This window comes from Diceros bicornis, chromosome 29 (genome assembly GCF_020826845.1).
Source record: "Diceros bicornis minor isolate mBicDic1 chromosome 29, mDicBic1.mat.cur, whole genome shotgun sequence".
NCBI lineage: Eukaryota > Metazoa > Chordata > Mammalia > Perissodactyla > Rhinocerotidae > Diceros > Diceros bicornis.
Window position 1 is genome coordinate 11,414,856 of NC_080768.1, and position 26,273 is coordinate 11,441,128.

Consider the following 26,273-nt stretch of genomic DNA (forward strand, 5'->3'; position numbering starts at 1 on the left):
AACTCTTCTTAATTTCAATGATCTGCTTTAATAAGTTAAAATAGAGTTAAAAGTTAATTATTTTAAAGATGTTGTTGGATGGTAGTTGTTAAAAAAATCGCTTGTCCTCTCAGTAGCAATTTTTTTTAAAGATTGTTTACGTTTTGGAAGAAATGGCCAGTTAATAAATATGTGCTTGTATGTTGTAGATGAAAAGCTTACACAGAAGAAAGTTAATATGGGCTAAATTTATTTTTATAAACTTACGTGAACTAATTTATCTATATATATTTTGGTTTATTTATTTATTTTTGTAATCTAAGTGAAGACGAGATTATTTCTCTCCAGAAACTTTTTTCTGAATAAGGAACAATCACAGACACGTGTATAATAGCTGCGTGATTTTTCTTCACACCCAACATGCACCTACATGGCCTGGAAGCAAGGGTTTTGACAGAGTAAATGGAGTAGTGTCTTTCTGACAAAGAGGAAAATCAATGAATCTGCCTTCAGCAGAAGCACCCTGCCGGTCTCAGCTATCCAATGCAGACCCCTCAGTTTCCTCATCCATACACAGTGGCTACTGCATTTAGTCATCCTAAAAGTACTATCTCTAGATAATAATGAAAGAAAGATAACAAGCATCAGTATTGTAGGAAGTCCCCTGTACAAGATCTCTGGTAAACAGAATTTAAGAAAAAAAAATTGATCAAGCTTTTCTGGAGTTCATTGTTTGCATAGAATGAGTTTAGAACGATACACTCAATATCATAACTCTGCTATATCTGTACAATTTTCCTGAGGGCATCTATAAATACATTGTTTCCTTTATTTCTGTCACTTACAGTTAACATAAAATCTGAGTCTAGCCTCAACAGTTTTCATCTTACTTTTTTCCTACACAGATAAGTGTAATAAATGGTACAGCCAAGGCTGTGTAATATTGAAATAATTGATACTTCAGTTAATAGAGGAAACAACATCAAGTAGAAAAATCTTTGGGGATATTTCTTGAGCTAAATAACAGCGTACATGTCAATTTTGATCCAGGTTAGCCTCAATATCCCTACTCTCAGAATAAATATTTGTGTAACCACTATTAGAAGATAACATGTAAAGAAAGTATCTCTAACTACCTCTATACCTCCACTTGAAATTCCAGGCCATTTTATCTTCTCATTATTCTATTGGGACTATGCATGTTATACTTGCTCATTTCAGCTTTATTTGCAATGCCTCTTATCTCTTGCCAAGCATAGCTCTGATTTCTACACATCTTCCTATTTGGACAAGACAGTAAATGTTCTTATCATTTCCATTTCAAAGTGATTTTAGGAAAGTAGAAGAACTCAGAGTTCAACTCTTAACGGGATGATATCCTTTGAAATAACCATTCCAATATTGTCCTTGAAATAACATCTGCAGCCTGCCATCAATGTTTTCCTTTCCCAATCCTACTGTGGCTTTTCCACCTGCTAAATCGTTTAAAAAATAACTAACAGTTTTTTTCTCCTGGAATACACCTGTTAAACTAATTGAAGAATTGTCTTAATATTGCCTGCAGGTATACATAAATGTTACATAAAATATACCATTATTATTTGCTAACATTACTGAAAGACAACAAGATAGGCAAATTGTTTGCAGTCGTACATTAGCTTCTCTTGATTTTTTTGTTATAACAATAAAATATATTTCACAATTGTGCATTATTTTATTCTTCAATACCAAATCCACAAATGTGAATTCATGGAGACTCTCCAATACAATATGTGTTTTGGTAGATTATTGTTCTTTTCACTGTCAAATAGCATTATGTGCTAAAAGATCACTATATTTTACTTGGTAGAAATTAATCTTTGAGTAATACGCAATGAAACATGAGACAAAAAGCATTAATTTTCAGCAATTCTATTATTACCCAACAAAACACTGAATCTCACATTTTGAATAAACAACTTAAGCCTAGATTCCTCCTTCAATTTAGCATTGGGCTAACGATATAGTATGAAATTTTAGAACCCATTCTTTATTCAAGATATGAATCTTTCAAAAATAACTTATTAAGAAATTTCTATGTGCGTTATCCTTTGCTAGGTCATAAAGGAAATAAATTAAAAAAATAAAAAGCAATATTATTTCAACTGGAGAAAGCAGCTACAGCAAAGATTCTTGTTGTCATCAAATACCTATTCTCCCTTTCTTACTTAGAGATAAATTCCCTGGTATTTAGCGTTATACCTAGTCATGTGTGGAAGAATAATATTTCCCAGCCTTGCTCGCGGTAGAGGCACATAGATTAGAAGGGAAGCATTATTATCACATAATGAAAGCATCGTTATTTGAAGATGATATTGTCATCAGCCTGGGATGCAGGGCGACAATAGAAACAATAAACCAAAACATTAGAAATAAGAAAAATTTCCCAAATTTGAAATAAAATGATCAACATTTAAAAGCACTTCTTTCTAATAGCAATGGTCAACTAGTGAAAGGAACAAAAATTAAGATATTATAAGTGATTATAACAACTTAAAACAGCAACCGAACAACTGGAAAGATTGGAAAAAGTGGCTACAACGACGACTCTTGGTTGTCATTTATGCTTTGAGATATTCACTAACATTATACAAAGTCAAAGCTCAACATGTTAATCTACAAAATAAATGCAGTATCAATAAAAATCCAGAAACTTTCTTGAGCAATTTGCTAAGCATTATAACATTTACATGGAATACTAAACATCTTTAATATAAACCAGCCTTTAAAAAAAGGAGAAAAAAGAGGGAAAGTCTTTCCCTAGTAGTTAATAAGACATTATTTTGTCATAGTAATAAAAATAGTATAGCATTTTCACAAGAACAGACAAATTGACCCATCTGGCAAATAAAAATTTAGAGATAGAGTCAACATCTATTGAATTAGGCAACACAAACAGAGGGACAAACGATAGATTGTTTATAGAAGATGGAAAAACTGGCAAACCAAATGAAAAAATAATACTACTTCCCTACCTAAAATGATTTACAGAGAGGAAACTTAAAAATCACATAGCAATCACATAAAGAGATACTCAACGTTATTAGTAATTATAAACATTAAAAGTAAAACAATAATTAAATATCACTCTCCTCCTATTAGTTTGGCAAAAGTTAGGAAGCTGGTTGGTGTCAAACTTTGGTCCCGAAGTAGAGAAATGAAATCTTTCTGCATTGCAGTTTAGTGTGTGGATTGGTTATTCTAGAAAGCAATCTCTCATATTCACATACTTGCAGAAATTAATTATATACATTCCATAATAATCATTTTTCATTAGGTTTGGCTATGGTAACAAACTGCCCCCAAGTTTCAGGGGTTCACAGTAACAAAAGTTTATCTCTTGTCCATGTTATATGTCAGTTGCTGATTGGCTGTGATTCTGCTTAACACTGTTTCACATGTCTTCATAAGTCTTATACATGTCTTCATTCTGTGGTCTGGGCTTAAGTAGGAGGCCAGATCTGGGATATGCATTTTTATAGCAGAGGGAAAAGTAGCAAGGGAAGTGATGGGAGCACACGAAGGCTCTTAGAGCTTCCACTTTGCGTGGGAATATATCATTTTTGCTCACCTTTTATTGATCAATGCAATCCAGATGGATACACCTCCCACTGGAAGGCTGCAAGTCATAAGGCAGTGGGTGGCGAATTATAGGGGGAGTGGTGGAGTGAATTATATGGAACAATATTATAATCTGTTACATATACACTATGATCCTGGGTATATCCCAAAATTATCAAGCAAACGTTAAAGTGACATGGACCAGAATGTTTACGCGGCATTCTTTGTGATGTCAGGGGTCTAGAGACAAATTGCGTGTCCATTCCTATAGCATACACAAATGGCAGTGAATTTTAACCATAGGATATTATTAGAAGAGTAATTAGAAGCCATGAATTAATGTGCCAATAATTATCTGAAGGGATTTAAAAAACACGTAATGATTAATTAGAAAGCCGTGTGAGATATACAATGTATTAAAATATATTAAAATGTTTACGTGCACACAAAACAACATTTTATGCAATAAAGTCGTTAAGTAAGAAAAAGACTACACAGAACAACAATGATAATGTTGCATAAATTGAGGAATATGATTAACTCAACTTTATGCCACTACAGTACAAATAATTGAAATAGTTAAAAAAATTGTATCATACAGGAAAAGTTTCTGATCCAGTGAGATAAAATTAAAAGCCAATAACAAAAGTAACCAGAGAATTTATATATTTAGATATTTAAAATATAACAAATATCTTAACAGATTTAGATATAATAGGTAGGTAAAACTATAATGAAAATCCAGGAAACACTGGACACCAAATTCTGGATAATGCTACTTGGGAGGAGAAGAGAAACGGTGAAGGGGACGGGAATTCTCTGTGTCTCATGCAGCTGGTTGCTGGTGTATGCTGCTTATATCTGCCTCACATTTCTCTTATATACTGTATACACAAATTATTTTTTGCATTTAACATTTAATAAAATAATTTCTAAATTATAAATTTTTTCCTTTAAAAAGAAAAATCAGTGATGAGAATCTGAATTAAGATAACGTGGATTGAGTCATGATGATAGACAAAGACTTAGGCAGAAAGAAAAAAAACAGGAGAAAAGAATCTTTCATTAATTGGCAACACTAACTGACCTGTTGGGGCTGGCACTAGAACAACCAGAGCTAACACATCAAAGCATTCAGTGCCTAAAAGGCAGGACAAATCTTTCCTTCATATCAGAGCTTCCAAGAAAGGCCAGTCACTGGTGTCAAACTCCCACACCACAAATCTGATAGACAAGGCTATGTTTCTGCTCTAAGATCACTGGGAAGATTTCTCCTTAGGCTTGAGAAGTAGAAACACTGAGGCATAAAATAGCTCTAAAAATACACCTCTAAAACATTAGGTACCTGAATTAAGTTGGAATCCCTCATGTTTCTATTTATTTCAGATATCTTGAAGAGTCTATTGCCTCTGTTCATGTATTGGGTTAGAGTCTCACACACGACCCCTGACATTACCCCTGTTCAAATTATCCCTGCTGCTCAGACTGAATTTGGCTCTGCTGTGGAGCTATTATATGCTTCCTATTTGTGTGTTTGTTCGTGTGTGTGTGTTCGATAGCACATCTTGTGCATGACTTATGTTAAAACATATACTAAGGGAAAAAGATGTCTGAAGACAGAGGAGAATCAAGTTGTACTTTAATTATTCATTATGCAAAGAATTTTAGGTCTGAAATTGATACCATCTATCACCTACTCTCTCTTCAATTTATAGGTAAAAGAGCAGATTGAGCAAACTAACCTGGCTTGGACAAGACCACAGACCTAATCAATGGTAAATCCAGCAACCCTCAAGTCTTTTAACAATCCAGTGCTCTGACGTTACAGCAGTGGGTTTCAGTCAAAGTTCTCCGTAGCACTAGAATGCTTCAGGAAGTGCCTTAAGGGACCAAGTAGGTGGCCCTCCAGCCCCTCCTCCTAGCTTTGACCTGGGAAGATTTACTATATATTGGATTTTAAGAACTCATTTTTTGAAAAACAAATTTTTTTGTTAAATGGGAAAAAATAAACATTACTTAACGTTTTTTAATTGTACTTGCACAAAATTAAGGCATTAACTATACATTTAATTCACATATGCTATTTTTAATAAATATAACTTTTTTCATTATTTCAAAAAATCTATTGAACTTTCAGCAGGTGACAAATGCTGTGTAAAATCCTGGAGATATAATGATAATCAAGACATGGTTTCTGACTTGAACTTCTTTCGGGGGGAAATAGACAATTGGGGGAGACTTTAAAATTCATGTGAGATACACATAGGAAGACCACTTCACCTAGTCGAAATGTTCATGGAACAATATAATGCAAAAATATGATGGATAAGTAGAAGACAGAAAAATAGTAACCGGGAAAAATGGTCCAAGTATAAGAAAGAGCATGAAAAAAGATCACGAAGCACGTAAGAGCAGAGCATATTTTAAAACCTAAAATTAATTCTGAGTGGATGTGGGAGAAGGTAGAATCACGGAGTAAGTGGCGTCGCATCAAGGGCTGGAGTAGGGGCTGTATCATGAGACCGATGGGGTTGGAGTCCTGGCTGCACAGAGAGTGTGACCTTGACAGCATACTTTACACTGCCATGTCTACTTTTTCCTTGGTCAAATCATGTTGGTAACAGTATCTACCTCATAAATTGTGACAGTGCGAATATATACAACTAAGCATGAGATAACTCATGAAATAAAGAACTGGTTAAGAGCTGGGGCTGTGCGGCCAGATGACTTTACACAGGAATCATGGCTTTGCCACTTGCTAACAGCATGATCTCAGTTAAGACACGTGACTGTATGCTTCTTCAATTGCTTTATCTCTAAAAGGGACGGACTAGTACATTATGAAGTTGTCGTACGTGAATTAATGAGTTTGTATATTCAAAGTACCCGCAAAATTGTCTGTCACATAAAAAGTGCCCGACATTTTTTATTTAAAATTTTGTGTGTATGTATACATATGTATGTATATATGTGCCTATCTGTGTGTCTATCTATCTGGAAGGTTGGTCTCGTGTTATGGGACACGGAAGTAAGGAAGCATGACTTGACAGCTGCAACTTAAAATAATATGGTCAGGGAAGACCGTGCTGAAAAGGTGTCACTTGAAGAGATGGGAAACAAGCCATGTGGATATTTGGAATACGGAATAAAAATATATGCCTATATATTTCTGCCTAGATAGGCAGGTAAGCACAGAGTGAAACGGAGGTACCTGGCTTATTTGAGAAGGAGTAAGGAAGCCATTGTGGCTGGAGCAGAATGGGAAGAATAATAGTAGATGATTAATTCTGAGAGATATGGTGGAATACGTGGTGAGGTGGTGCATCTAATGTTTGGGATTAAAGTCACTGTAAGGACTGTAAACTATTATTCTGAGTGAGAAGGGAAGGTATTGGAGTATTGGGTTTTATGCTGAAAGAGTAGTAGTCTTAATCACTAGTATTGGGAACAGATTAAGGTGGGGGCAGTGGGGAGACCAGTAAGGAATCACTGCAATAACCCCATTAAAAGGGGATGGATGGGGCCGGCCCCGTGGCTTAGCGGTTGGGTGTGCGTGCTCCGCTGCTGGCAGCCCGGGGTTCGGATCCTGGGCGCGCACCGACGCACCACTTCTCCGGCCGTGCTGGGGCCGCGTCCCACATACAGCAACTAGAAGGGTGTGCATCTATGACATACAGCTATCTGCTGGGGCTTTGGGGAAAAAAAAAAAAAAGCAGGAGTATTGGCAATAGATGTTAGCTCAGAGCCGGTCTTCCTCAGAAAAAAAAAAAGGGGGGGGGGTGGATGTTTGGAATAAGGCAGTAGCAGTGGAAACAGAGGGATGTGGTTGGATCCAGGATATGTTCTGAAGGTAGAGATGATGGTGCTTTTCCAAAGGTTGGATATGGGCAAATGAGTAAGAAGATCTTATAATATTAAACAAGAGGTATGGTAGATGGGAAAAACGGCCACCATAGAGTAGTGCAGACATGATATTGTGCAAGCCCCAAGTCTAGGCTTTAAGAGGCCTGTAGGCTCCATCCCTTGCTGCTTTTGGGATCCCTGCACCACCACCATGTGGAGAAGCTGGGTAAGCCTGCTGGATGAAGAAAAACACATGGCCCAGCAGCTCTCATGCCCCTCACAGCCACTGATCTCCAGATCTCCAGATGCACAGCTGTCCACAGACCAGCATGAGAATTGCCCAATGAGCTCAGTGTGATTTGCCAATCAACAGAATTTTGAACTAAATGATTGGATGTTTTCTTTTTTTTTGTTTTGCAGTAACATTGGTTTATAATTTCAGGTGTACATCATTATACTTCTATTTCTGCATAGATTACATCATGTCCACCACCCAAAGACTAATTACAACCCATCATCACACACATGTGCCTACTCATCCCTTTCGCCCTCCTCTCTACCCCTTCCCCTCTGGTAACCACCAATCCAATCTCTGTCTCTATGTGATTGTTTGTTGTTGTTTTTACCTTCTACTTATGAGTGAGATCATGCCGTATTTGACCTTCTCCCTCTTACTTATTTCTCTTAGCATAATACCCTCAATGTCCCTCCATATTGTCAGAAATGGCTGGATTTCATTGTTTCTTATGGCTGAGTAGTATTCCATTGTGTATATATACCACATTTTCTTTATCCATTCTTCCCTGGACGGGCACCTAGGTTGCTTCCAAGTCTTGGTTATGTGAATAACGCTGCAATGAACACAGGGGTGCATGTATCTTTACACATATGTGTTTTCATGTTCTTTGGATAAACACCAAGCAGTGGAATAGCTGGATCGTACGGTAGTTCTATTCTTAATTTTTTGAGCAATCTCCATACTGTTTTCCATAGTGGCTGCACAGTTTGCACTCCCACCAGCAGTGTATGAGAGTTCCCTCTCTCCACATCCTCTCCAACACTTGTTGTTTCCTGTCTTGTAAATTATAGCCATTCTGACGGGAGTGAGGTGATATCTCATCGTAGTTTTGATTTGCATTTCCCTGATAGTTAATGATGTTGAACATCTTTTCATGTGCCTGTTGGCCATCTGTATATCTTCTTTGGACAAATGTCTGTTCAGGTCATTTGCCCATTTTTTAATTGGGTTGCTAGATTTTTTGTTGTTGAGATGTATGAGTTCTTTATATATTTTGGAGATTAACCCCTTTTAGATGTATGGTTTGTAAATATATTCTCCCAATTGTTAGGTTGTCTTTTCATTTTGTTGATGGTTTCCTTTGTTGTGCAGAAGCTTTTTAGTTTGATGTAGTCCCATTTGTTTATTTTTTCTATTGTTTCCCTTGCCCGGTCAGATACAATACCTTGAAAATATGTTGCTAAGACCAATGTCGAAGAACATACTTCCTATGTTTTCTTTTAGAAGTTTCATGGTTTCAGGTCTTACATTCAAGTCTTTAATCCATTTGGAGTTAATTTTTGTGTATGGTGTAAGATAATGGTCCACTTTCATTCTTTTGCATGTTGCTGTCCAGTTTTCCCAACACCACTTGTTGAAGAGACTTTCCTTTCTCCATTGTATGTTCTTGGCTCCTTTGTCGAAAGTTAGCTGTCCATAGCTGTGTGGGTTTATTTCTGGGTTCTCAACTCTGTTCCATTGATCTGTGTGTCTGCTTTTGTGCCAGTACCATGCTGTTTTGGTTACTATAGCTTTGTAGTATATTTTGAAATCAGGGAGTGAGATACCTCCACCTTTGTTCTTTTTTCTCAGGATCCCTTTGGCTATTCCAGGTCTTTTGTTGTTCCATGTAAATTTTAGGATTCTTTGTTCTATTTCTGTGAAAAGTGTTGTTGGAACTTTGTTAGGGATTGCATTGAATCTATAGATTGCTTTGGGAATATGGACATCTTACCTATGTTAATTCTTCCATTATAAGGGAATGGATATTTTCTTGAACCACAAAATTCTGAGGTGGTTTGTCATATTGCAATAGATAATTGTTACAATGGATGATCTGTAAATTCTTTGCTGGATTTGGACCAGAATATCACTATCTCCCATAGATTGTGGTATAAAGTAAAACTGCCTATTATTTGTAAACTAAAAAACAAAACAAAACCTATTTATTCTTTACACTGGGTCTCCAAAGAGCAGGGGGGTATGGAACATCTCAGTAACACTAAAACATTCACACACTGGTTAAACATTTATTCGTTGCTTATTGTATAGTCAAATTATAAATAATTCTCAATATAGGTTTATAAAGCTATATATTCTGAGTCTACTCCTCTCCTACTTGCCTAGAAGACTTTTCCACGTCTTCTCTCTCCCTACATGTCCAATATCTCTTTCTCAATCTTTACTCTCAGTTGATGACTTTCTTCCAATTTCACTGAGGGGAGGGGAACTTCAAAAGAGAACTTCCACTACGACCAAACAACTCATCTACCCAACTGCTTGGATCTTTGCTTATATACCATATTTTCTCTTTCATTCTGTTATTATAACTGATCTAATCACATTCTTTTTTTTTCTCCTGAGGAAGATTCTCCCTGAGCTAACGCCTGTTGCCAATCTTCCTCTTTTTCTGCTTGAGGAAGATTAACCCTGAGCTAACATCTGTGCCAATATTCCTCTACCGTGCATGTGGGTCGCCACCACAGCATGGCTGACGAGTGGTGGGGATCTGAACCCCTGAACCCAGGCTACCGTGGAAGTGGAGCACATGAACTTAACCACTACACCACGGGGCTGGCCCCTAACCACATTCTTCATCTAAGACAGAGACTTGCCTAATCATTTCTGCACAAGATCTTATCTACTCTCTACTCTCACCTTTTCAAACACTGTCATCCACTATGTCTTCACATTTCTTCTGCATTGGTTTTCTTCTTTTTCCTGGATCTTTCCCACCCTTTAATCCCCACTTTTTGACTCACATTTTCAAATTAAAATAGTAAGCATAATCAATTTTAAAATAATTATCCATGATTTAATTTTCTTAGATGAAGATGACTTTGACGAGTATATAAACAGACAGATCAGATTATTTTAGCATTTACAAACATTTAATGCAGGCAATTATTCTTTTACATGGATTGACCACGACAATACGCACAATTTGGAGAAATTATTAGCATACAAAATATTTTATTATTCAAGATGATTTCTTAACATTTTTAAAGTGAAATGGTAATCATAGTTTCTCTCCTCTCTTCATATTTTGTTTACATTATGTTTATTAAATTTAAAAGCATATTATTTTTGTCTCTTGTGTTTCAAAAACATTTTATATTATTTGCAGGTGCATCTAATTAGAACTCAGGGAATTATGTTATACATTTGGCAACAGAGATATAATAAATGCCAGCTGCAAAGTCTTGAACTTCAAAATCTGGCATTTAAGATTTCTGAAATAATAACTCAATTTATTGCTGGTGTGGCAGAAATGGTGTTTATTTTCCATTTAATATGTAGTAAGAATGATACTCCCTCAGATATGTCACTCAAGGTTTCATGAATATATTTTTATCAAGTGCCTTGGAAATTTTTATCTTTGTAAAAATAATTATTTTTTCGATTAAACTTATCCTATGGTTTTTACATAATCTCTTTATTAGGCTGTTTAATGTTTCAAAATATGTTAGAAAAATATTTTTCAAGATGACCTTGCCTTTATTCTCTGGCAGGATTTTCTGGTGGTCTAGAGAATGACAATGTTATTGCTTGAAGGGATATTCCAGCTGTGCTCAGCAGGCAGGAGAGTTTCAGTCTAGACACACTTATTAAGTTTATATGCATGTACAGTATTACAGAAATTGGATGGTGTTCTGGATAAGGCTATGAATGATCAATGGTTCAGGGATATTATTAGTGCTGGCTTTTCTGGGATGATTCTAAATTAAAATATATTTTTCTATTTCCATTTGAGTAAAATTCATCATGCTGGATCCTATAGTTTGACAACTGGTTTAGAAAAAAATCTATCTCCTATATTCAAGAAGCTCAAGAACATTATCCCTTAGGTAATAACATCACAGCAATATGGCAAAAATTAGTAGGGTTTACTGGTAACAGAGAGATATGATATGTTTGCTCCAGGTAGAGCTGGAAATTTCCATACACTTCTTATACTCATTTTCTGAGAATAGTTAAAAGTCAGACAGCCAACTAATACTGAGGCTTATGGAGTGTGGATATTTTTGAAGACTATGGAAAACGTTTTAAAATAGCCACTATAGAAAAACACAATTGAGAGACAAGAAAAAACTAAATGGAAATCAAATTAGCAAAAAAAATCCTAGACAAATTTCAGTGGCAGAGATTTAAAATAGAATCACTCAGTATTTTTCCTAAGCTTATACAAAATACTTAACCTGGGAGAGAAACAGAATAATCAAAGAAATGTGGAGTTGAGTTTGGCAGCAGTTGACAAGAGAAGACTATAAGGGAACTAAATGTACCATAGTATAAATATACTATTGTGGTTTCTGGTCACCACATCAAAATGATTGAGGAAATCAAGTGAAATTTAGCAGTAGTTATGGGTGAGAAATTTGATGTGTTTCAAAGAACTGGAGTTTATAATGAAGATGAACAGAATAAAGTAGAAAGAGAAAATGAGAGGAATTGAAAAAAGAACTTTCAGTCAGAGGAGGAATAGATGATTTTGAAATATTCCAGGTGGAGCAGTATTAAACAGCAGTGAAATGCAGAATAGGGGTGTGTTTGTAAATAATTAAACTGGTATGGAAAGAGAGTGGGTAAACATGGCGAATTAAAGAATCTTTGAAACCAGGGAAGGGAATGATAAGAATAAATAGATGTGAATTTTTCCAAAAAATGGAAGATATCATTAAAGATAGAGGAATAACTATCCCTAATAACAATGGTGATCAAAAGACATGCCAATTGCTTCTTCTAAGTTCCTGAACGGGAACAACAAGAAAATATCTCTGATAAAAGGTCAAGGATGTAGAAGCATCAAGGGAAAAACAATTTCCTATTGATTCAAGGAAGAAAACAATGCATTTCATAACAGATTGGGGGTTTGAAGAAAAGAGTACAATGAATTAAGACGTGACCTACTAGGGTAGAGGGCTCACAGTCCTGCACCTAACCCAGCTCCGCTGTAGAGTGGAAAACACCTAGGGTTATCATACGCCCGCTAGAGATGACTTAATTTAATTGTAATAAGAGCCAGAAAATCTGTATGGCACCACTCTCAGGAAGGAATAAATGACCCCGCTGTAGGAGCTGAAGGAAGCACAGTCTAGTTAGAGCCCAACTAGAAGAGGTAGCAGCAAATTAAGGAGCTTCACATCACTGAAAACAACAAAAGGCTAAGTCCCTGAGGGAGGACCATCTCACCTTGAATAAACCAAGAGAAGAATTCACAAGTTCGCCAACGATACTTCAGTGGATATCAATATATAGATTACAAAACCAAAACAATTACAAAACCAGACTAGTCAACTCTGAGACAGTATAAGACCTTCTTAAATTCAGAGCTCTCTTTCTCCAAGCATCGTGAAGTCATTAAGCCCCCTATTTCACTCAAATATTTATAAACCCTCTTGAGTTGAAAAAATAGAGGAGGAAAAAATCTAAAGAATTGAATATTTACAAAATTAGGTTACTTAAAGCGAAACAGTATGAGTTATTATTAAACAGTGAGTATAAATACTCCTGCCACACACGCAAAGTTGGCTGGGAACTGTGATACATCTTCTTATTTATTTATTATTATTTTCTCTCCATTCTTGCTTTGTGGTAGGTGGGATATTCTTATGAACCCCATTGACTTTTCCCCTGGTCACGTGACTTGCTTTGTTTTGTTGATTTTGAGCAGAACTAAGATGCAATGTCTAAGCAGAAGCTTTATATAGACTCATGGGTTTTCACTGGGGCCCTCACCATTTTTGAGAACAAAATGTCCCCTAAAATAGCTATTTCTTCATCTTGCATTCTAGAATGACAAGATATATGAAGTAAATCTAGCTCAGTCCGACAAGCCAGCCAGAAAAAGCAAAGGCATTACTAACTGCAGCCCTCATGTAACATGAGCAAGAAGCAACCGCTTATTGACGTGTGCACTGAGATGCTGTTTTTGTTTGCTTTGATACTCACATAAAAGCTGACCAATTATGGGGTTCATAAAAAATTATATAAGTTATAATAATGCAAACGGTCTCTTTAAATAAAATATTAAATGGGACAATAATAAGAGCTAGTTCTGATAGCCAATATCATTGCATTCTGTTATTCAACATGCCTCTATCCTAACCGCTAGTCATTTACCTGTGGAACGTATAGACTTGGAATATAGTTCTGTATCTTTTCTCTTCCATCATTTTTGTGAATGTATTTTTTGCTGTTGTTGTAACAATTATCTAAACTATGATCAATTTTCAGATATATCTTTTATATGGACTGTTTTCACATCTTCTCCCTTTAGCCCTTTGCCTAAATATTAATGAGAATAACATACTCTTATAACATAAATTAAGTCATCAAAAGCTTTGAGTTTATAGAGTATTAACATTGCTATCTTGGGGTGGTCAAAATTTTTATAGAAAATCATTTATGAAATTTAAATTTTATTAGCTAACTGTAGAAAATGAAGAAAATATAAATAAAGCAAATAAGAAAATTAAAGTGCTTATTCCACTATCTACTGATAACCACTATTGAAATATCAGCATCAATTCTTTCCCCAGAAAACGGTAATAATATCCAATTGGAACTACTTAAAAATATATATAGCGTAATGATTTCTTAATTAAGTTAAATATACTGCTATTGCATTCAACTATATAGATTGATAACTTATTTGGATATTTTGTATAATTTTGGACTGTAGTCATTTGAGTTAATTAGGTAAAAACTAAAAGAGATACTTCTATTGATTTAATAAAAGCTTTGAAAACACTTTATAGCTAGATTGCTATTGCAGAATATTTACATCAGAGAAATTCTTTAACTCTACTCTTAACTAGGTATACCACAGCTATCTCAATATTTATAACACTGAGAGAGAAAATAAATAGCTCTAAATATTTCTTCAAGTACTAAAAATTAGTCACTGGAGTTGGATCTACTACATTCTCAAGGAATCCCTTAATCTCTAGACCTCAATATTCTTTCTCATTTAAGCACCTAACTCGCCAAAACTGACAGAACTAACTATTGGCAATGTTTTACTGCACTTGGATAGCCTAGCTTCACATAAGGATTAGAAAATAAAGCCATGTTTCTAACTGAATTGAGCTCAAGATCTTACTAGATAAGCTTGGGCACTCTAAAACTCATCAGAAAGACAAAAACAAAATAATAATAATAACATCAAGATAATAATATTCCATAGTGGATCTATAATGTGTAGCCTCTAATTTCCACGGGAGACTTTATTCTTCAGAGAATGCTACTTGGACTTCTAAATACTGAAATACAGAAAACTTTGCATAAGGAAGGGCTAAATATCACGGCAGTGCAACACATGAAGTTGTCTTGATTTTTTTCTTTTATTTCAATGTCCTGCATTTCCTTCCTACCTGAAAAAGGAAAAATGATTTCTAATACATTTATGTAGAGACACTTAAGTACAAACTGAGAAGAAGGGTTTCTTGATGACTACATTTAAATATGACATCAGTCCACCTATTCCACATAACAGAGTGTGTTCATTAAAATCAGCAAGCTGGGGCAACAAAGGTCTTCTGTCAAGATTTCTGTGCATTTCCCCTTTGGTTTCACATTTTTAATTGGTTTAACCAAAAAGAACATAATCTCTACCTGGTAACAGGAAGATATCCAAGTTTCATATTAGATTTCTTATCTCTAGTGGCTATCCCTTGCAATACAGAATACTAACGAACAAAATATAAGGACCTGTGTGACTTAAAAAAAAAAGGGAACAGATCTTCGTTTTTGGAAAGTTTTACCCCGAGACCACATGGCTCCATGCAATTTTCTCTAGTGTGGTCTCAAACATATTGTAAGTAGACTTCCAATGAGTTGAATTCTTTTTGTTAAGGTGCTATATTGCCAAGCTGTTAGAGTAATGCAGCTGGGTCTAAAAGTTTTGGCTTTTTTAGTCAAAGCTGAACAGTGTCCATAGATTTTTCTGAGCCACTTCCAACATACAGTAGCAGCTGCTGTGTTTATGTACAATACCACTGTGCAAGTGGCAATTAAACTACAAAATTCTGGATACGTGGTTGGGAAGCAGCAGGCAGTCAGCACACAACTGGCATTGAGCTAAAACGGAAAAGATTCCTACTTTTGAAATGTAAGTCAAGCTAACAAACCTCATGCCGCTGTATATACAAAATGGTGGGGAAAAACCAACACTGTTTGATAGAACAGGACAAGAATCTTTACAATGAAATATAAAGGGCTTTTTTCTTCTTTTTTTCACATGTGGCTTTAAAAAGTGGTTACAAGAAGCATGAACTCTTTCAATACATTATAACACAATTAGTATTTAAGATTCGTATATTATAATAAAGTGTTATTTCAGAGCATGTCCTATGTGTGCAAAGTCCTAATGCTAATCTTATAAGGGCAAATGATTTTGAAATAATTACAGGTCTTGATCTTGACATTGGGGCATATGAATAAGAATGCCAATGTCTCTGATGAAAATAAAAGGCAATTATAGTCATAAGCATTGCACCTACTGGGTATTTCCTCTCTGAAGCTCTAGATGCAGTGTAAGTTTTCTTGAAAAGTACCAGCTTTAATTCCAGTGGTCATTAACCCCAAAAGGAAAGTTTAGTTGTTATTGGCTGCCTTCTGAGATATTAACTGGGACAAATGTAACTCCAATGAGTCTATTTACTCTTAATTAACATAGTGCCAAATGTTATGAGGTTCTACATGTTGCTAAATAGATCTTTCCATGTTTTAAGGAAAGGGTACTTTTCTAGCACATACTGGAGAAATAATTCATTTTTATTATGTAATGGTTTATTAGACTGTATAATATAGTTTTGATTTAATTCATACTTCTTCCATCATCTAATGAAAAGAACCTTAAATACAAGGATCAAAAATGTTGGATCATACATTAACCTAACACACAAAAAAATAAACAAAAACGACATGATCTCTGTCTAATATTTCAAACACTCCCAGAGTTTCAAGTATTACTTCTATCCATAGCTCATCTCACCTCTGACACTCCAAATATCACTAAATCCCCTTGATTTTAATATCAACGCTAATTCAGAGGTAAAATATGGGATATATTACCTGTAAAGATTCCAGAAGAGCTGAGATTTGATCCCGTTTGAATGACTCTTTAGTTGTAAAAGCTAGAATGATCATTTAAACCAGCTTAAATCTGGGATTCCTTTAAATAATTAAACCTACATCCCTCACAGGAGTGTGTAAGGCAGTTTCTCAACTTGGGGTACAAATACTGTACAGGCATTTAGGGGTGTGGTTGGAGAAACAGATCAATTACATTCTAAACTCCAGGAAGTTGGAAGCCATGTTGTCCTATCTGCTGCTGTCTCCCATTCCCCTGCTTTATGCCTGCCATTGGGCAGGTGCTCAACATATATTTGATGAATAGAGACTGAAGCATTTCAGATTTTGGGAATACTTATTTTACAAAAAGTTGTGTAGTTGCAGAAGAGTTTTCTTTTTATGCTAAAATAAAATTGATATATTATGTAGAAAATTTCAATATACAAACTTTTAAATAAAACAGGGTTTTCTAAGGCATTTTTCATTTATGGTGATTTTAATTGCCTTATGTCCTAAGACTTCTTATGAAATTTAAGTTTACACTTCGAAGGAGATTGCTGTTTAGCCATCAAAATTCACTTTTCTGTTCTTTTATAATAAACGTCTTAATTGAGATCTCCATCCAGCAACCAAATTCTCCAGGTTCCATGTTAGTGAGGCCTCTTTGTGTCGACCAGTGTGCAGTTCTCCTCGTCCTGGGCACACATGGAAGCTATATTAGCAAGGCCCCCTAACATCCTGGTTGGGGAATGTGACCAGGACAGGACATTGGGATTAATGTATTCCAATTTCTGGCCTAGCCACGAAATGCCCCTGAACATGCCCTCCCACTTCAACTCATTGCCCAATTAGATACCAAGAATCCAGGGTGAGACGCCAAGGGTCAGGAAAAGCAGAAACACTGATGGAAAGAGTGTGTGTCCCTGAGTCACCATATAGAAGAGAATCATCCAGAAGACCTATATACACAAGAACATCTACATTTGTTTGAGCAGAAAATAAAACTATGTTGTATTAAAGTGACTATGATAGTGAGGTTTCTTTGTTCCCACGGAATAGCTTAGCCCACCCTAAGTAAAACAGAAATTTGTGTCTAGAAATTGGGTGTTGTGATAAATCTTTACGTGTCATTGGTTTAGAGTTCGGGTAGTTAGCGATAAAGAATTTTACACTGAATCCTGTAAAGAGCTATGTTTTGTATCAGCAAAATTTTTAGTAACATTGTCAACTTTGATAGCGTGATTGTATGCCTCTCCGCTGGAAGCTGTAAGGTAAGAGGTTGTAAAACAATGTCACGGTTGTATGTATTGGTTGATCTTGACTATTTTTGGCAAAATATGAGGGAAGGAAGGAAGAGTGGAGTTCAGGAAGGAATCAGATGATTTATAAGCAGAAAAGAAAGAGAATATAAAGCTTCTATAGATTCATTACCTTTCAGTGTTAGCAAATCAAACGCACCTATACCTCAAACAGTTAAAAATAAAAATTTAAAAACCTTCGAACAGCACATGACTGTTAATATTCTCACTGAACAAGGTGATCAAGAGCTACCATGGAATGGTCTGGAGAGCAAGGCACTGGAGCAAGAAAGCAACGAGAAAAAGGACATTTGAAGGTTATGTCTAAGAAAGTTGGAATTGGTTAGTAAAACATCTAAGTGGTAGAACAAACTCAGTTTTGAGGGAACTGTATTACCCAAAGAACAAGGGGCCCAGGGTAAAAAACAAGTCTTTAGTGTAAAAACGTCTTTCAATTAAGTTCATCATGTTGCTGCAGAAGACCCTACTTTTATTTATAGTCATCAGGCTCAGCCCTTCAAAGGAGGGAGCAGGCTGTGAAGATGAAGAGGCAATTGCACGCAAGGTGGTGAGGGGTTTCTCATTACTGCTGGGTAAAGGTGGGAATGCTGGTTTTCTCCTAGGCCTCTGCCGATACCACCCTACTCAGAAGGGCAGCTGTGCTTTATTACTGTTGCCCACATGGCCTCCACTGACGCTGTGGGGACCCAGGGTTGCTCTGTTTTCACTGGGCACTGATGGAAGTCTTGACTCGTCACTAGGCCTCCTCTGACACTGCTCAGGTGGGGAAGGTGTGAGACACCCTATTTCTGCCAGATTGGGGGTTGAAATCCAGGCCCTCCTGGTGGTCCCTACTGACACTGTTGAAAGAGGTTCCTGGTTATCTCCTGGTAAGGATGAAAATTCTGATTCCCTGCTCAGCCTTCTCTGATACCACCCTGGCAAGGCATGGGGGCATATGGGCCGTCATTACAACCTGGAGAGTGTGGAATTCCAGGTTCCCCATTGGATGCTTGCTATTGTGGGTATGGATGGTGCTACATTTGTTTCAGGGGTGTGTGGCTAGAGTAGAGCAGTACTGGCTAAACGTTTTCTATGTGGTTATCCTCCCCTTTCCTGGTCATCTGACTGGAGAGAGTAGGCTTTTGTTGGGCCTATATTGTCTGCACCCATTGGCATTTCTGGGTTGTGACCTTCTCCTGCACACAGTGTGGGGTACATGAAAGCCCAGAGAACTCACCATCTCATCTCTGCTTATGGCCTGAAGCCCCTGGCTGGCCTGCCTTCTGCTCTACACCTTTCAGAGTCTTCTTAAATATAACATTTTATCTATAATGTCCAGGGGGTTTAGCTGTACTTAATGGAAGGAATAGAGAAAAGTGTGTCCTCTCCATCTTCCTGAAAGCAGAAGTTATGAACTAATCTTAAAAGTATTATCAAATATGTATCATATATTTATTATATGAGAATATTTGAGCTCTCATATTGTATGAGAATATTTGAGCTCAGAAAAAAAAGGTAATCCAAGCAAATCATTTTACAGTTGAGATACCTGAAGCTAAGTGGATTGTCAAGTGGATTATTTAAAAGTTCACAGGACTAAGGATGTAGATTTGGCCCTGTATTGCTTCAAGCCTAAAGCAGAATTTTCTGCCCCATAAAGCTTTCCTTTATTCTTGATCCATAGAAAATAGTGCAATCCTAATATTTCTACTATGATATGACTTTGTCAATTTCTTCTTATAATTCTGTCAAATAGATATACTATTATGTGTATTCTAATTTAAAATTGTAGAATCACCCTGGAGAATTTTCATTACCATTTTGTAGTGACCATCATTAGCTTTATTAATGATTTTTGATTGAAAGTTCTTGCATTTTCTGGGTCAATACACCAACACTGACTCTGTCCTCTAACTTTTAAATTTCAATCTGTTTGTGTTGTTAATATAGCTGGATTTGGGGAAAAAAACATCCAAGCTTACAATCTTCTTTTTAACTAGTGATTTGTGATCATTATTGATATATCTGAATTTGTTGCTACTATCCATTTTTCATGCTTTCCTTTAACCCTTTTTCTCTTATTCATTTGTCCTCTTTCTGACCTTCCTTAGAAGTGATTTGTCCTGAGGCCCCCTTCCCTTTTTTCTCTACTCTTAATTTAGATGTTTGATGTTATATTTCTATTCCTCATTGACAGCCTCTAAATTGTTATTATCTAAATTTAACTTTAAAAAGTTAATTTTACCAGTATTCTCCTTGAAAAAAATAATATGGACTTTAGACTCCTTTAATTCTGATTACCAGCTCCGTGGTACATGCTGCCTTTTTCAGCATTATAATTTCATCTCACTACATATTTGTCAAATTAGTCATCATTGTTATTTCTGCCACACTGTCAATTTATTTGGTCGCCGATATTTCTTCTCAAACGTTTCTTTTAGCACCCATCCTTTTCTTCCCCAAACCTTTATTACTATTTTCCAGCTTTCATCTATTAGAAGTAAATTCCCTTATCTTTTTCCAAAGTGACTTTTAATTTCATCTATTCTTGTCAAGTCATGGTTTCATCACACATAATCGTACTATTTTTTTCTATACAGCAATTTGAATATGTTAGAATATGTTTGTACCATATGCAAATTTAATATAAGTATACTTAATACAACGTGTTGTGTTCCACTATTTCACTGTATTCATGTGTGCTTTTGAGCATGTTCCATTTTGAGTGAAGTTCACTCCACAGCCACCTGATTTCTCCAACGTGAATTGTATTCAATCATCTTAAACGGACACAGCTCTTTTTTCTACTTGCCATGCTCTCACATTGACATCAAAGAACAGTATAGATATGATCAGTGCTCGACCTTGCTCTAACCCATCCCAGGTCAACTGAGAGTGTTGGATGACAACTTCCAGCATAGAGGTAGGGAAGACGCAAGCGCTGGACTACAGTGTAATCAGAATTCATATGGTTTTCTTCTAAATGATAAATGGTTATTGTTTAAAAGAAGCAACAACTTTAATGTTTTTATTCTGGTATTGAAAGAAGTGCCATGGTGAGTCATTTCATTTTACAATGCAAAACATTTAAAACTAGACTGTTCTCTGGGGTACTTAATAATCTGTCTATACCTGCTGGTGAACATGGCTGTTTTGAACTTGCTGAAGTTTACACAAGTAACATATAATCAGATTGTGTTCCCTTGTCTTCTGAAATCTACTGTTGCCTTTGAAAAATCTACTAGTAAACTGCTAAGTCTGACCATTGTAACTCGTTTTTTTTAAGCTTTCTCTTTTTCTCTCTTCTCTGCATTTTACTGGGTATATCTAGAAGTGGATTTAAAAAGAATACTTCTCAAGACTTCTTAAGCTTCAACAATATGAAGATTACTTGTTTCATCAACTCAAATATTCTCAGTCATTGTTTTCTTTGAATACTGTCTCCTCTAATTCTCTCTATTCTATCCTTCTGGGACTCTTTCCAAACATTCCTGGGACATTCTCATTTTGCCTCCATGTCTCCTAAATTTTCTTTCATTTTTCCTATCTCTGTGTCTTTCTTTCTAAGCAAAGTTTATAAAAATACAAACTTGATGTTATTCTCTTCCATAAGCTCTACCCCTGGGATACCAGTTATGCAGGAAAAAATAGACAATATTCAAGAATCAGAACCTCTTCCTGCTTTCTGGAGATAAGTCAGTGTTGATTTAAATACACAATCACTGTCACTAATTTCCCTTCAAATTTAGAGTGATCCATGATTATCTTCAATGTTGCTGCAGTTCGTAACTTTCCTCGCAAAAAAGTAGCGTGCTTTTCCCTGAAAACAATAACTCAGCTCTCTATAGTGTCCCTTTGTTTGTTTCCAAGTCAAAACTATATACTACACAGTTAAACAAAAGAGTGAGTATCTAAATACTAGCATGCAGACTTAATGGTTTTAATTTTATTGAAACATTTCTGCAAGTTAAAATTTCAATTTTGTTCTTATATGTTATTTGGTGTCATATTTCCTCCAAATTTTCTTTTCCCAAATTTGAATGGAATTTAAAAATATCTCGAAATCTTTATTTCATGATTAAGAATATAATGATTGAGGGCAAACCAGAACAGATGACTTTACTCTGTTATCATGAGAAAAATCTTCGAAAGGGAATTTTTAATGAATCAGTAATTATTGCTTAGCTGTCTGGATATTATAAAAGATGCAAAGCACAAAATTTAATCCTCTCTTTAATAAGTTCAAGAAGACTTTCAATTAAAATAAGAACAAACTATATAAAAATTGGAATGCTTGGGGAAAGAAATGTGCCTGTTGAGTCTTTATTAGAAACACCATTAGCAGAGAAGCAAGAAAAAAAAAAAAAAACTCATATGCTTCCATATGCATAAAGGAATGTTGGAGATATTATTTTTAAGAGACTTTTCCTGTAGAATGTGTCCATGTGGCCCTTAAATTCTTGAATACTCCAGAATGGCACTCTCATGAAAAGGGGGTCAAGGAAAAGAAAGCTGAAATAGGCCTGAGAAATTCCCCACACGTTTACCTTCATCTGTACCCTCCACTTTTACCACCATTTTCCTCAATTTCCCCATACAAGGTTATTTCAGAACTTTGAGGGTTTTATTCCTTGCTTCTCTCTGCTTTCCTCTTCTGCCTAAGCTGCAGTGTCTACAGTTTTCCTGAGTATGTAGTGGGAGACATGTATATGTTGATTTTTCTTTAAAAAAACAAAGTATCTAAATATAAGAAGCTATTTCTGCAGGAATGAAATGGCCTTTGCTTTCTGTTCCATGGTCAACTCAAAGTAAAGATAAAGTGTTCCATTAAATCTCTTTTTAATCGTATAAGTGCCCTGATGAAATTGTCTCACTATACAAAACCATTATGTTAGACACAAATTAAGGCATACATAAGACATTACAATGGTATTTAAAGTGAAATATTTATGAAGTGATTTAAATACTAATGACACAGCATTCCTAAAGGAGTCACAAAATTAAAGGATAAGAACATTCTACACCAGTGCTGCAGTCCGCGAGTCTGCTGCATGTTGCATATATTGTTTCTCATTATTCAATTCTTAGAAATGTAGCCAGGAAATAGAAGAGGAAAAGGACATGTGGGAATGAAGAATTGTATTTGAAGGACATATCCTCTCTATTTACACCTGAATATTAGTATCAAATCCAGCAGCACACGGTTTGTCAAGATTCTACCTATGTAGTGTGGGGAGAGAGGGAGAATCCCCCTCTGCCCTTTCCCTTAAGGTTCTTATGGCTGGCCAAATAATCAACAAGACAGGTCAGCAGGAGAAAATAATACCAAGTTTAATGACATGTATACATGGGAGAAACTCAGAAATGAGCAACTCGTCCCTCTGTCTAAGCTACTTGCTTAAGTATTGTAGCTAAAGGTGAGGAAGGTGTTGGGGGTGGGTAGTGGTCTGGGACTTCAGAGGGCAAGAAGACAATTCTTTTCAGGGTCATCTATAGATAATGTGGTCAGGGAGAGATAGAGTTTTTTGATAAAAGGGGCTTGGTGCCCCTCCCATTGTAACATCTTTTACATGATCATTACAGCCATCATGATAGAAGATCTGTTCCAGTAAGAAGCCACCATGTCAAATTCTTTAGGCAGTTAGTGGGGGAGGTCAAATGTCCTTCAGAGAAAACAATTAAGGTAAAGAGATATATTTCAGGGTGGCCAAATCTTGATCTGTCACAGTAGTAATTTCAACTATTTCAGACACAATTGTGCCCTTTGTATTGGAGAGAATGTTCTGCTACAGATAACAATAAACAAACTTCAACTCAATCTTGCCATCATGGATCCAACTTATTTGCAACCCTTTGCCCCGCCACTCTCAGCATGCTGGTGGTCCATTTCTTTATGGTGTGGGAGATCAAGATTTGGCCATCCTAAAATATATCTCTTTACCTTGATTGTTTTCTCTGAAGGACATTTGACTTCCCCCACTAACTGCCTAAAGAATTTGACATGGTGGCTCCTTCCTGGAACAGATCTTCTATCATGATGGCTATAAAGATAATGTAGGATAGAAGTTACAATAGGAAAGGCACCAAGCCCCTTTTATCAAAAACTCTGTCTCTCCCTGACCACATTATCTATAGATGACCCTGAAAAGAATTGTCCTCCTGCCCTCTGAAGTCCCAGGCCACTACCCACCCCCAACACGTTCCTCGCCTTTAGCTGTAATACTTAAGCAAGTAGCTTAGACAGAGGGACGAGTTGCTCATTTCTGAGTTTCTCCCATGTATACATGTTATTAAACTTGGTATTATTTTCTCCTGCTAACCTGTCTTGTTGATTATTTGGCCAGCCGTAAGAACCTTAAGGAAAAGGGCAGAGGGAGATTCTCCCTCTTCCCCCGACAATGGTCACAAGATGGCTAATGTAGTTCTAGCTGTCAAGGGCAGAAAATGCAATGTCCAGCAAAGACAACTACATTACTTTCTATGTATACCTAGTTTATCAATAAGAAATCCTTTCCCAGATGCCCTCCAGCAGAATTCTCCTGATTCCCATTGGCTATGTTTGGGTCACATGTCCATGTGACTTTGACCAGTAATGATCCAACTCTTGGCGTGAGAAGAGTTTCCTGAGCACATGGATGTGCAGACGGCAAATAATAAACAAAGCCAGAGCTATTGACAGTAAGGAGGAAGGGGCTGAGTGGTTTTTAATTAGAAAATTGACCATACCTGTTGTGGGGGAAGAGTGAGAATCCCCCTCTGCCCTTTCCCTTAAGGTTCTTACTGCTGGCCAAATAATTAACAAGACAGGTTAGCAGGAGAAAATAATATCAAGTTTAATAACATGTATACAAGGGAGACACCAGGGACACTGCATTTCTCAACACAATAGCAGAAATTCTCGTCTAAAATACCATGTTCAGCCAATGACAAAGGAAGATGTTGGGGGTGGGGGAGTCAGTTACAGGAGATTACCACTAAAGCACAGTAAACAAGAGTAAGGTTATTATGCAGATTTAAGGCCTCAACTTCCACTTTGATAAGTCTCTAGAAGTGAGGCCATCCCCCCCTTCCCAGTACAGAGAGGGAGATACCTTTACAAATGGAGATTTCCCTTATAAATGTAAATGTTTCTCTGGCAACTCCTCACAGGGCCATCCAGAGAATGTGGCCAGAGAGACATACGATGGGCTTGTTGGTGCCTTTTCTATTGTAACATCTATTTTACCTTATATTACAGCCATCAGATAGAAGATCTGTTCCGGGAAGGAGTTACTATGTCAAATTCTTTAGGCAGGTAGTGGGGGAGGTCAAATGTCTGTCAGAGAAAACAATCAAGGAAAGAGATATATTTCAGGGTGGCCAAATCTTGACCTCCCACACTGTCATAACTCCAAAGCATTTTTCTAAAATTAAGTAAAAAAACTCATAAAAGGAAACCAGAAATTCACAAAATTGATTCATACATTTTAAATCTTTGGTTAGTGTTGAGTCTCTTAAGCTACTACCACGAATTAATAATTTATTAATTCTTAATTCACTCCCAACTCCAAAATTTGGTAAGCTGATTTCTTAAAACTTTTAATATTTGGAGCAGCAATACGAAGATGAAATGAGAGCAATTAAGGCAAGTTTTTAGCTGTCTAAAATAATATTGGATCAAATTTACAAGCCCAGATTAAAATACAAATAAAGAAATAAAACAACCAATGATTGTTTTGATACCGAACCAAGTGGGCTCGCCTCCTGGTGAGTTAAATAGGACTCTACACCAGTGGAAGTTGTCTCCCAAAGGAAAGTGTATTTGCAGCAAATAGGAGGCCATGAGGAATCATTTCCAAAGTCATGGCATCCTGGAACAAAGGAAAACAGGAACTTTTATTTGGTTGGAGAATGAATATTCAAAAGGGAGAGGCAGGTATTCACTTGCACAGGCTCAGTTGGAGAGCATGCTTCCAATAATGAGGCCTGAGCTCCTCCTGGAGAGATATTTGTGTTAAAAATAAGGCAAAGGTCATGGGCATAGCTCTTGTGGTGAGGCTAGGTCAGTTTCAGGATGGCTGGTGGTTACATCTCCTTAACACACAAAAGGAAAAGAAACAACTTGGAAACACAGTTAATTGCTTCCAAACCCACCTTTGAGTTTCTTGAGGCACCTAGTTGATGCCAGTTCTGCACTGGGATGAATAACCCTTTGT